The sequence below is a fragment of the Bubalus kerabau genome, chromosome 16 (assembly GCF_029407905.1).
Source record: "Bubalus kerabau isolate K-KA32 ecotype Philippines breed swamp buffalo chromosome 16, PCC_UOA_SB_1v2, whole genome shotgun sequence".
NCBI classification, from domain to species: Eukaryota; Metazoa; Chordata; class Mammalia; order Artiodactyla; family Bovidae; genus Bubalus; species Bubalus kerabau.
This window is the reverse complement of record NC_073639.1, coordinates 23,734,514-23,747,882: the sequence shown is the minus strand read 5'-3', so window position 1 is coordinate 23,747,882 and position 13,369 is coordinate 23,734,514. Positions and strand designations below refer to the sequence as shown.

General features: G+C 36.1%; 1 long non-coding RNA gene across 4 annotated transcripts in view; it reads right to left on the bottom strand.

The window, feature by feature from the left end:
- The window catches only part of LOC129630391 (uncharacterized), a 199,084-nt gene that overhangs the window by 54,515 nt on the left and 131,200 nt on the right, over nucleotides 1-13,369 (bottom strand). Inside the window, exon 4 of one of the 4 annotated variants that reach the window (XR_008703666.1) lies at nucleotides 5,979-6,508. The exons of the other annotated variants lie outside the window; for them this stretch is intronic. This is a non-coding gene — a long non-coding RNA (uncharacterized LOC129630391). Of the gene's footprint in view, nucleotides 1-5,978; nucleotides 6,509-13,369 lie in introns of those variants that run through there. 4 annotated transcript variants of the gene reach the window in all.

The window sequence follows — 13,369 nt, the reverse complement described above, 5'->3', positions numbered from 1 at the left end:
AAAGTAGATAGTGTGTTTCATAGCATAGAAAAAAATTATGAATTATCCAAAGCTTAATGCACTAAATTGAAGATTATACATTTTATTGTATGATAATATGGAAGCTGATCATAAATAAATGTTGCTGCATACTGATGTGTGATTATTACTAAAGAGAAAGGTTCTGTTGATAATCTCTGAATCATGGAACAAACTTATAGCATGACTGAAAACAGGTTTCAGTTTTGCACAAGTTGTATGAGATGTGCTTTGTTTCACCACACTGGGTTATTTATCTGATGTCTCAGGTATTTTAAAAGTTTATTTTAATATATCTTAGCAAAGAATGAATGTGTCAGATGTTTTTAAATGATAGGAATGAAAGGCTAACACAAAAGGTAGACATATCGAAGATTAGATATTCCCCATAATTACCAGAGAAATGGATGAGTGGCATGGAGTAGATGGTATTACGGTTTATGAAAGTTATTAAAGAGCAACTTACATATTAAAATAACTATTTTTTATCAAAAGAAGATATACACATATGAAATTAATAGACCTAAAGTTCATTTTACTTGACTAAATCTAAGTACAACTTTCAAAGCTAAACTGTTGGAAACTACTATTAATAAAGAATTTAGGATGAATTTTTAAAATAATGACTTGCCTCATTTTGGATAAAAAATAATAAATATCCTGAGATTGCTATATGAAAATTAATGAACAAAAGCAACAATTCAATAGAATAGGAAGACCAGAAGGGGGAGCTCTCACACCCTATGACAACAGCTGAGCCCGGCAAGGGGAAGAATAGCCGTCTGGGCAAGGACTCAGCCAATGAAAAGTCCGAAGTCCTTTGTTTACAACAACCCTCCCAACATTCATTTCCCCTCTTTAAAAAAAGGTCTTCCCTTGCTCTGTGGGGACTTAGAGATGGCTTGCTATGGTTGCAGACTCTGAACTGTAATTCTTTGCTGATCCCAAATAAACCCATCTTTGCTGAAGAAATATTTGGCAGTCTTGTGTGTTTAAGGTCAACAACCAAAACTGCTTTAAAAAATCTTCCTTCATTACCACTGACATACCATTGTGAGACTGGTTCTATGCTGTGAATGCTATTAAAACAACACATAAAAGGGTTTTGGAACATATAAATGAAAAAGCAAGAAGCAAACACTTGGTCACACTTAAAACTTTACATAGTTATAAACACAATATTCCTTCAAAGTATTCATATAGGCATTTAATAAGGGCATTGGTATTTTCTTTATACATTTTGTTTAGCTATAATGTGGAACAACAAAATTACAAGTGGAATAATAGTTCTGTGTTAATTATTCCCAAGAATATTTCCAAATAAAAATCTCTTCAGTTTCTGTAATTTACATCTTTCATCCTGTTTTAGTTGTATTAATTATGGTTATTAAAATGCAATTTTATGTTTGTTGAATCTAGTAGTAAATAAATGGGGGGAAGCAGAATGTAAATATAAAAGGAGAGCACAGGGATTCTTGTAGTAATATAACTTTCCTGTATCTTTTTTTTTTTCCTGTATCTTGACTGTGATGATAAATAAATTAAACTGCACACATTATAAATTTGCATAGAATTAAACACACACACGCAACTACATGTCACACTGGTGAAACTGGAATAAGGTTGCCAATGATGATATCAATATCAGCCTGCTGATTATAATACCATACTCTACTACGTAAGACACAGCCATTAGGAGACACTGGGTGAAGCGAACTCTGCATTCCTTTTTACTACTACATAAGACAATCATCCGGAGAAGGCAATGGCACCCCACTCCAGTACTCTTGCCTGGAAAATCCCATGGGCAGAGGAGCCTGGTAGGCTGCAGTCCATGGGGTCGCAAAGAGTCGGGCACGACTGAGCAACTTCACTTTCATGCATTGGAGAAGGAAATGGCAACCCACTCTAGTGTTCTTGCCTGGAGAATCCCAGGGACGGGGCAGCCTAGTGGGCTACCATCTATGGGGTCGCACAGAGTCGGACACGACTGAAGCGACTTAGCAGCAGCAGCAGCAGCAGCAAGACAATCATCAATTATTTCAGAATAAAAAGTCTTTTCGTAAGTACTTTAGGAACAAAGGTAATTCAATACACTAACATGAGGAGAGAGGTATTAAGAGATGTTAGGATTAGTAAAGACAGAGAGGTATTAATTCCCAGCTAGTCGTCACAGATTTCAGTTCTGCTACATACTTCCAGCTAAGATGCCTTGCAACTCAGCAATGGTGTGAAAATCCAGTCCTGAGCTGCTAGAAATTGTTGGAAAACATCCTATTCCTGAACAAGCTCTTCTTGTTATGATAACCTGATCACCACAAGTCAGAACATGAGTATTCAAAAGATCTTTGCTATTTTATGCTTCATAAGCATCTGCCTTGTCTTCTAGGTTGTAGAAACACTGGCTCTGCATTGTTAATTGTGTGATTCAATGTACCTTATGTTCAAGGACCATCCTTCTGCTTCCTTGATGAGAGAAGTGCCTTTGACAACTTGCCTATAACATTTGTAATAAGGTTCTTAAGGTTTTATTACTCAATTAAAGAATGCCTTATTTCTAGTAGTAAGAAAATATTTTGTTAAAATAATGTCATAAAAGTGTTCTTAAATGGAAAAGTATTATAAGAGCAAATCATAATTTTCTATCTTCCATTATAAATAAGTTTATCATTTAAATTAGAAGTAATTTATGGCACAACAAATTTAATTTATGGTGCACAAAACTGGATAATAATTTAATGAATGGAACAATTCACACCCTTATAAAAACAGTTTTATTGAGCTTTGACCTGAATGTAATAGCTCATGTAACAAGATATAATTACAGGATTGGAGAGTCATAATTTTTTATCAATCTCATGTAAGTGAATTCAACTTTATAAATAAATAATTATGGAATGTTTTTAATGGCAACAATGTCTTTGATACTTCTCTCATCTAGAGATGGTATCTAAGCTCCACTTGAATCCGCATGGATCTGTGACGATTTTGACCAATAGCACACAGAGAAAATGAAATTATATAGCTTCGAGGTTATTGCTGTTTAGTTGCAAAGTCGTGTCTGCCTCTTTTTGCAACCACAGAGACTGTAGCCTGCTAGGCTCCTCTGTCCACAGGATTTCCAGGCAAGAACCTTGGAGTGGGTTGCCATTTCGTTCCCAGGGGATTGTTCCAACCCAGGGACTGAACTCCAGTCTTCTGCATTGCAGGAGGATTTTTTTACTGCTGAGTTACCAGGGAAGCCCACAGGACTAGGTCAAAAAAGAAATGCAGCCTCCAGCCTACCTGTGGGGCTATTTACAGTGGAGCTCTGAGCTGCCAAATGAGAAATTCAACTATTCTAAGGCTTCCACTCTGTGAGCCACCATGAAGAGGCACCACGCAGAGGCTCTCTAGTTGACTGTAGCAGCCAAACTCTCAGCCAACAGTCAGAATCAGCTACCAGTCACGGGAGTGAGTCATGTTGGATGCTCAGCTCAGTCAAGTATGAAAATAACTACAGGCACAGCCCACAGCTAAACCCCTCCCAAATTCTCAGCTTACAGAATATGGAAAGGGGAAAAAGAAGGTTATTTTCACTCACTGGTTTATAAATCACTAGTTTTGAAAGTAATTTGTTATGCAAGATTAGGAATTTAGCCCAATAAATGTAAAATGGTAATCAATTAGATAAGAAAGTTAAATATAAAAAGCATGGAGAAGTCAATTATTTTTTACTTGAGCAACAAAGAGTTTTATTACCAGGATCTGCGGTATGAATTTTATTCACTGCAATCCAAGACCAAGGAAATTAGTTGTGTTTCACTGTAGGGTTCAGGATTTCATCTTCCAAATAAGGTTAAAAATTCAAGAGAGGTTAAAACCAAAATAAAATGAGGATGAGTCTTAAAGGTTACCCAGGGAACACTTTATGCACTGAATTGAAAAATTAAAATACAGAATACAAGCTGAAAAGCGGCTTTCAAGTCTCCATTTTGCCTTGATTCGTTCAACACAGACAGAACTATATCCTTAAAACAGCCATATTAACTTGCAGCTCAGGTAGAATTATCAAGTAATCAATCCCAGATTTTATTTGCCTGTCCAAAATCTTGGGCCATAACCCAAATCTGTAAATATATTTTGATATCAAATCTGAGATCAAGAAACTTAAGCCAGTATGAGATCTCAATTCCAATCTCTTTATTTGTATTATAAATCAGTCTGTAATCCCTGTAAGGTATAGAAATATAAGGAACTAAATCAGATCAATAGTATTAATATTTATGTATTAAGCTTAGTAATAAGTTTTCTAACTATGGTAATCATTCTGTTATTTAAATATTTGAAATGCTTAAAGAATCTGATGTATTTGAAGACCTATCATATTATGCTTTGCATTTAATTTTAAATGCTTAGGTTTACAAAGAATGCTTGGATTGATACATAGTATGAATTTTTATATCTAAAAATTTAGACATTAATTTTTTAGTTTAAGTGCACTGGTAGACTTTATTTGATATATTTGTAAGTCCATCTTTAGGATATTCAGTCTTGAGAGATTCAGATGTATTAAATCTGTGACTACAGTTTGAAATATATTTTATAAATGTGATCAATTATATAAGTGATATAATACATTAAAGAAGACTTTAATCTGTAAAAGTAATTGAATTAATTATGGTCAAAGAAAATGAATTGTCAGTATTTTTACAAAAGCTATCAGATTTCTAAATTAAAAGCAAAATTATATGTTATATTTAAATTGATAAAAGTAGTTAAAAATATCTGTAGTTTTAATAAGCAAACTATTAATATAAACATGGATAATGCAAATAGTCATTTTACTTAAGAAACTCCAATAAGACACTAATAATTGAAAGAATTCCCACTGATTTATATCAATAAAAAATACAGATGTGAAGGTCACGTAAGACTGCTTGTGACCCCATGGACTTTACAGTCCATGGCATTCTCCAGACCAGAATACTGGAGTAGATAGCCATTCCCTTCTGCAGGGGATCTTCCCGACCCAAGAATCAAACTGGGGTCTCCTGAAAATAGGCCGATTCTTTACCAGCTGAGCTACAAGGGAAGCCAGAAGTGAGTATAATTTTATAATTTGAAGCCAAATTATTAGTTATTATTTGATGATCTTATGAGACTTAGAACTTGGCTTATTGATTGGGAACTTTAATAAATGTACTCTAATGTGAAGAAATTAAAAAACCTGAGATACAGGGAGTCCACTCATTATATAGTGGACTTTATAACAGTATAATACTTTACATATCAGAGATCACTTACAGCTAAATACTGGAATGAAGATATTCTGGATCACAAAGGCCGTGTGTGCTTGGGCTACAAATTCACATGAAAGCTGCTTTATAAATATTCCATGAAGCAATTTCATGGGAAATAATTTTTTTCCACTTGGGAAAGAGAGGCCAGGTTCCCTACTGCTTCTCTCTGTACAGTGGGCCTCCTTCAAATTCATTCATTCACTAAGAGTATACCCCCTTGGCCCTTATTACATGCTTCCTAGCCAATATTCTGTTGAGTGGGTCAAGATTTTGCCTCCTGCAACTGACACTTCATGTAGCTATCAAAGAGAAGTACAAGGTGCCCAGAGTTTATAGATTCTCTCATCTCATCCGCTCATCTCCCTAGATCCCTGTATTCAATTTATTTTTCATCTTAAAGAAGTTTCCTTACATTCTTACAAGGTCTGAAATTCATATTAAAATATGAATTTAAAAATACATATTTTCACTTTATTCTTAAGTTAAATAATTTGAAAGTAATCTAGTTATCCCCATTCCAGCTCCAAATTTATAATTCTACTAACCCAGAAATCAAAAATAGTAATATCAGTCACTTAACCAACAAATAAAAATGAAGTATATTACTATAAATTTCACAATTTTTCCATAATCATATAGAATGGATGAATTTTTCATAGGCTATTCTTTCTTCATCTCAGAGCATCTGGTTCAGAAACATTATCAAGGTGACAGCTTTCATAGGTCAAATAAGAAACGGAAAAAAAGAAAAGAATAACCAGTTTCAAAAATGTAAGAGGCTTTAAGCAATTTTACAAATTTTACTAGAAAAAAAGGAAATATAAAAATCACTATTAGGTAAAACAGTTTCTTTAGTAAGTAATTGATAAGAACATAATGGTAGTTTGTTTTTATTGAAGGTGCTTTTTATGCATAGGAAATAACTTAATATCTATGTAGATATTCTTAGCAGAAGCCAGCTTATCTGAATAATTCAGCCCAAATTTATGCTTATAAATAAATTGAGAATATCTCTAACCCAGGCAAAAATTTTACTCTTTTCTGAAACTACAAGGGCAATATATTAAAATGGAAAAACTTTAGCAGGAAGAAGTAGTTGATATTTGTCATTACTCCTCCAGTTTCTTGGCTTTGAGACCTTGGCGAGTCATCCAAACTCTGGGGACTCAGTCATTTCATTTAACATAGAGGATTAATTGATTGCCAACCTGAGGCAAGGAAACAAGACAAAGGATTGATGGAAATCTTTTAGAAAGTTTAGGTCAATAATCTGTCATAGTGATTCAGTATTTCTTAACTCCTTCCTTCCTCCTCCTTTCCTTTCTTACTCCTTCCCTCCTCTTTCTTTCCTGTCCTACCCACCCACCACACAATCCCAACATGTATCCTTCCAGCTGCATAGTAATGTTTTAAACCTGTGTGTTCTATCTTCTAAAACACATTTTAGCCTAGAAAGGAATAGGTGTAGACTTAAAAACACTGACTGTCTGGAAGACAATAACTAAGCTGTAGTCCTATGCAGAGATGAAGTTAAAGCTGATTTCAATCACTTAACTTGTGACCAGCTATCCTCTAATTAAAACAAAACAAACCAAAACAATGAACCAAAAACGACTACAGATTCCAAAGGTTAAGGAGAATTATGGCCTCAAGTTCTTAGAACCTTCTTGGTCTCCAGAGTTTAAGAATATATATGACACTCATTTCTTCTAAAAAATGGAGCCACAATCTTGGACTTTTTACAGCTAGACTTACCAAATGGAAAGCCCTGGTTATTATTAGCTGCTTGAGTAGTTGAGTTTATATTTCACTGACTTCTCAATCCATTACACAGAGTAATTTTCCTTAGCCAAAAAATGATTTTTATGGTGTGTTCTTAAAAAATCCTAATTATAAAGGAATATGCAATGACTGCTTATAGCTACAGTCCCAGCTCATGATTTATTTTACAAGTCTTTGCTCACAGTTCTTTGCTGAAGACATTCTTTGTGTTTTATTACAAGTTTCTTCCATTGCATCATGCTCTCAGTGGGATAGTGTGCCTATATTTTATTTTACTCTTGCCATTAATTACCTGGGGGCCTGTATCATGTCTCCCTCAGACCCATTTATTATAATGGTGCCTGAGATGTCCCTGCAGCTAGCAGTCTGTCAGCATTTCCATTAGAAACCCCATTTCACAGGGGCTTAAAATTTAGCTGTAAAATTGTGCTTTAGGCTGTACTTGTTTAGAGTACATGATATGAAAGAGCTATGAAGCCCTTTCCTTTTAGCTCTAAAAAGCCAAATTTGGGGAGGGGAAAATCTGTTTCAAAGTTGATGTGCACATAGGTCTTAATTTTCATGATAAAAACTATTTTTCTAAAACAATGTAGTTCTATAAAAATGTTTGCAGGTTTTGCTTTATTCTTTACAAAACGGAAACATATTTGTGCACATGTTATATGAAATCCAACAAATCTAGTGATAGCTATGATCATATTTCTTTTTTTTTTAATTTTATTTTATTTTTAAACTTTACATAATTGTATTAGTTTTGATTCATATTTCTTTGCTTCATTTTAATTCCACATACATAAAACTGCAGATTTTTAAAAGAATTATGACTTACTCACTGAAAAAACTCAGGAAATGTTCTAATGACAATATAATACTGACCTTTTAAAATGTTTTAAGAGCTTGCTATAGAGCTGTTCATTGGAAAGTATTAAATTTGAATATTATTTGCCATGAGAAATACTTTGAAATTTAGAAATCATAAGTTTCTGAAAAATTATCACCCTGAGGGAAATTGATCTTATCTTTATCTTAGGTATGATTATCAGTAGGATTGCCAGATAAAAATATATAAGACATCCAGTTAAATATTAATTTTATATTGAAAAAAAATCAAAAAATTTCTGTATAAATATGTCCCAAATATTGCAATGAATATACTTATATTAAAAACATGTATCTGTTGTAAATCTCAGACTCTAACTTAACAGGGTGTCTTGTATTTTCATTAGCAAAATTTGGCAATCATAAATATTATTGATTATATTTAATATTCTTCTAGCCTAAGGTGGAGAAATATGGAAACAGTAAGAAAGTTTATTTTCTTGGGCTCCAAAATCACTGTAGATGGTGACTGCAGCCATGAAATTAAAAGACGCTTGCCCCTTGGAAGAAAAGCTATGACAGACCTAGACAGTGTATCAAAATGCAGAGACATCACTAGATAGCATATTAAAAAGCAGACAAAGGTCCATCTAGTCAAAGCTATGGTTTCTCCAGTAGTCATGTATGGATGTGAGAGTTGGACCATAAAGAAGGCTGAGTGCCAAAGAATTGAGGCCTTTGAACTGTGGTGTTGGAGAAGACTCTTGAGAGTCTCTTGGATTGTAAGGAGATCAAACCAGTCAATCCTAAAGGAAATCAACCCTGAATTGGAAGGACTAATGCTCAAGCTGAAGCTTCAATACTTGGGCCACCTGATGTGAAGAGCTAACTCATTAGAAAAGACCCTGATGCTAGGGAAGATAGAAGGCAGAAAGAGAAGGGGACAACAGATGATGAGATGGTTGGATGGCATCACAGAATCAATGCACTTGAGTTTGCACCAGCTCCAGAAGATGGGGAAGGACAGGAAAGCCTGGCATGCTACAGTTCACGGGGTCATAAGGAGCCAGACACAACTGAGTGACTGAACGGCAGTGATTATTTTTCATATTCTTCTAACCTAAAGCTACAATTCAATGTTATAGACTATATGAGAAATAAAAGAATGAGATAATAGTCTTGGATTTTTAAAAAACATTGCATAAGTTATAGAAACACTCCTCTAAAGAGTAAGCTCCTTGTCAGGAAATACTAAATTGTGGACAGAATTCAAAGTGGAATTACATGACAATGAAGAAGAAAAGAGAGATATGCTTAATGGAAAGAGGCTCCCTAAGGATAAAAATTGAGATCAGTTCAGTTCAGTTGCTCAGTTGTGTCTGACTCTTTGCGATCCCATGGACTGCAGCACACCAGGCTTCCTTGTCCATCACCAACTCCCATAGCCTACTCAAACTTATGTCCATTGCATCGATGAACACAAAGACACTAAAGGAACAATATAGTTACAAGAACTAAGAAGGTACTTCCATATGTACAATGCCCCTTGTGCACTCTATCAAATATTTGAGTTATTTCTGAAGTAGAAATCTACTAAATAGCTTTTAAGTACATCTATAAGATTTTATAATAACAACCAAAAATACTCTTTAGCAGCTGCAAGAGACTAGATGGAAACAAATGGAGCTAATAGTTGGAGAACTACTGGAAAATTAATAGCCAAAGAGTTTGGATGACTCGGGTAGCCATAGCAGTTACTAAGAGTTAAAAAGAGTCTATCCAAAAAAAAGTCTTCATTAAGCATTAATTAATCATATATCTAAAAAAACATTTATATAATACAAGAATAGGATTGATAACCTACCAAAACAAGACTTATTTTATATCTAGTTATATGAACTGCTGCTGCTAAGTCACTTCAGTCATGTCTGACTCTGTGTGACCCCAAAGACGGCAGCCCACCAGGCTCCCTACTACAATTGCACAATACATAAACACTATTGTACAACCAGTCAGAAAGGTTTTAATGACCTGGATAACCACAATTGTGTGGTCACTCACCTACAGCCAGACATCCTAGAGTGTGAAGTCAAGTGGGTCTTAGGAAGCATTACTACGAAAAAAAGCTATAAGAGGTGTTGGAATTCCAACTGAGCTATTTCAAATCTTTAAAAATGGTGCTGTTAAAGTGCTGCACATAATATATCAGCAAATTTGGAAAACTCAGCAGTGGCCACAGGACTAGAAAAGGACAGTTTTCATTCCAGTCCCAAAAAAGGACGATGCCAAGGAATGTTCAAAGTACCATACAATCATGCTAATTTCACATGCTAGCAAGGTAATGCTCAAAATCCTTCAAGTTAGGCTTCAACAGTACATGGACCAAGAACTTCCAGATGTGCAAGCTGGATTTAGAAAAGGCAGAGGAACCAAACTGGCAGAGAATCAAATTGGAAACATCCATTGGATCATAGAAAAGCAAGGGGATACCAGAAAAATATCTACTTCTGCTTCACAGACTATACTAAAACTTAGACTGCGTGAATTACAACAAACTGTGAAAAATTCTTAAAGAGATGGGAATACCAAACTACCTTAGCTGCCTCCTGAGAAACCTGTATAAAGGTCAAGAAGCAATAGTTAGAAGGGGACATGAAACAACAGACTTGTTCAAAATTGGGAAAGAAGTACATCAAGGCTATATATTGTCACCCTGCTTTTTAACTTATATGCAGAGTACTTATATGTGAAATGCCAGGTTGGATGACTCAGAAGTTGGTATCAAGATTTCCAGGAGAAATATCAACAACTTCAGATATGCAGATAATACCACTCTAATGGCAGAAAGCAATGAAGAACTGAAGAGTCTTTTGATGAGGGAGAAAGAGGAGAGTGAAAAAGCTGGCGTAAAACTCAACATTCAAAAAACTAAGATCATGGCATCTGGTCCCATTACTTCATGGAAAATAGATGGAGAAAAAGTGGAAACAGTGACAGATTTTTATATTCTTGGGCTCCAAAATCATTGCAGATGGTGACTGCATACACTGAATTAAAAAATGCTTACTCCTTGGAAGAAAAGCTATGACAAGCCTATACAGTGTATTAAAAAGCAGAGACATAAGTTTACCAACAAAGGTCCATAGAGTCAAAGCTATGATTTTTCCAGTAATCATGTACAAATGTGAGAGCTGTACCATAAAGTAGACTGAGCACCAAAGAATGATGCTTTAGAATTATGGTGTTGGAGAAGACTCTTGAGTCCCCTGGACAGCAAGAAGATCAAACCAGTCAATCCTAAAGGAAGTCAACCCTGAATATTCACTGGAAAGACTGATGCTGAAGCTGAAACTCCAATACTATGGCCACCTGATGGGAAGAGGCTGACTTTCTGGAAAAGACCCTCATGCTGAGAAAGACTGAGGACAGGAGAAGGGGGTAACAGAGAATGAGATGGATAGATGGCATCATTGACTCAAGGGACATGAGTCTGAGCAAACTCTGGGAGGTAGTGAAGGACAGGGAAAGCCAGGCGCGTTGCAGTTCATGGGGTTGCAAAGAGTCGGACACCACTTAGCAACTGAACAATAACAAACCTGTCAAACATGTGTGAATCCACGTGGAGGGACTTACTGATGTAAATTTATGTGGAAGGGCAAAAAGAAAATAAAATCATATGTATAAAAGAAATAGGAATCTGAAACATTGTCAAGAAAATATGAATGTGTGGGTCAGAATAAGACACATACTATTTCTACAAGAACTTAAATACATTCGGAGCAATATGACACGACATAATTCAGAAGTGCTGCTGCTAAGTCGCTTCAGTCGTGTCCGACTCTGTGCGACCCCATAGACGGCAGCCCACCAGGCTCCCCGATCCCTGGGATTCTCCAGGCAAGAACACTGGAGTGGGTTGCCATTTCTTTCTCCAGTGCATGAAAGTGAAAAGTGAAAGTGAATTTGCTCAGTCGTGTCCAACTCTTCGCGACCCCAGGGACTGCAGCCTACCAGGCTCCTCCGTCCATGGGATTTTCCAGGCAAGAGTACTGGAGTGGGGTGCCATTGCCTTCTTCGATTTCAGAAGTATATCTCACCAAATATTTTCTTATTTTCACAAGATGGTTTGGGTTGGCTTTCTACTTGCTTTTTACAATGCTTCTCTGGGTGTAAACACTGTTCAATTTCTTCAACTACCATTGAATATCCTCACTTGCAAGAAGTCTTCACATTTTAAAGGTATATATTTTTTTAAATTGTGGTCTCATACACATGATAAAAACTTCGCCATTTTAAACATTTTAAGTGAGATTAAGTACATTCATAATGTTTTGTAACCATTACCACTATCAATTTCAAGAACTTATTCATCATCTCAAACAGAAATTCCATGCTCATTAAGTCATAACTCCTCATACCCCCTCTCTATAGCCCCCTAAAACCTCTATTTTAGTTTCTATCTCTATGAATTTGCCTATACTAGGGACCTCATGTAACTGGAATCTCACAATATTTGTCTTTTCAAGTCTTTTTAATTTCACTTATAATGACTTCCAGATTCATCTATGTGTACCAGAATTTTACAATTTTTTAAATTGCCAAAATAATTAGGTGGTAGAGAATAACCTAGACAGTATGCCATAAAGCAAAGACATCACTTTGCCAACAAAGTCCGTATAATCAAGGCTATGGTCTTTCCAGCAGTCACAGATGGTTGTGAGCGCTGGACCATAAGGAAGGCAGAGTGTTAAAGAATTGATGCTTTCAAACTGTGGTGCTAGAGAAGACTCTGAGAGTTCCTTGGACAGGAAAGAGATCCAACCAGTAATCCTAAAAGAAATCAACCTTGAATACTCATTGGAAGGATTGATGCTTAAGCTGAAGCTCCAATACTTTGGCCACCTGATGCAAAAAGCTGACTCACTGGAAAAGACCCTGAAGTTGGGAAAGATTGAAAGCAGAAGGAGAAGGGGACAACAGAGGATGAGATGGTTGCATGGCATCACCAATGCAAGGGACATGAATGTGGACAAACTCCAGGAGATGGTGAGGGACAGGGGAGCCTGGCATGCTGCAGTTCATGGGGTCTCCAAGAGTTGCACATGACTTGGCAATGGAACAACAATGACAAAGAATCTGCTTGCAATGTGGGAGACCGGGTTCAATACCTGGGTTGGGAAGATCCCCTGGAGAAGAGAATGGCAACCCACTCCAGTATTCTTGCCTGGAGAATTTCATGGAGAGGAGCCTGGCAAGCTACAGTCCATGGGATTGCAAAGAGTCAGACATGACTGAGTCACTAACATACACAACATTCCATTTTATGTATGTGTCACATTTTGTTTTGGAGAAGGCGATGGCACCCCACTCCAGTACTCTTGCCCGGAAAATCCCATGGCAGAGGAGGCTGGTAGGCTACAGTCCATGGGGTCATGAAGAGTCGGACTCAACTGAGTGACTTCCCTTTC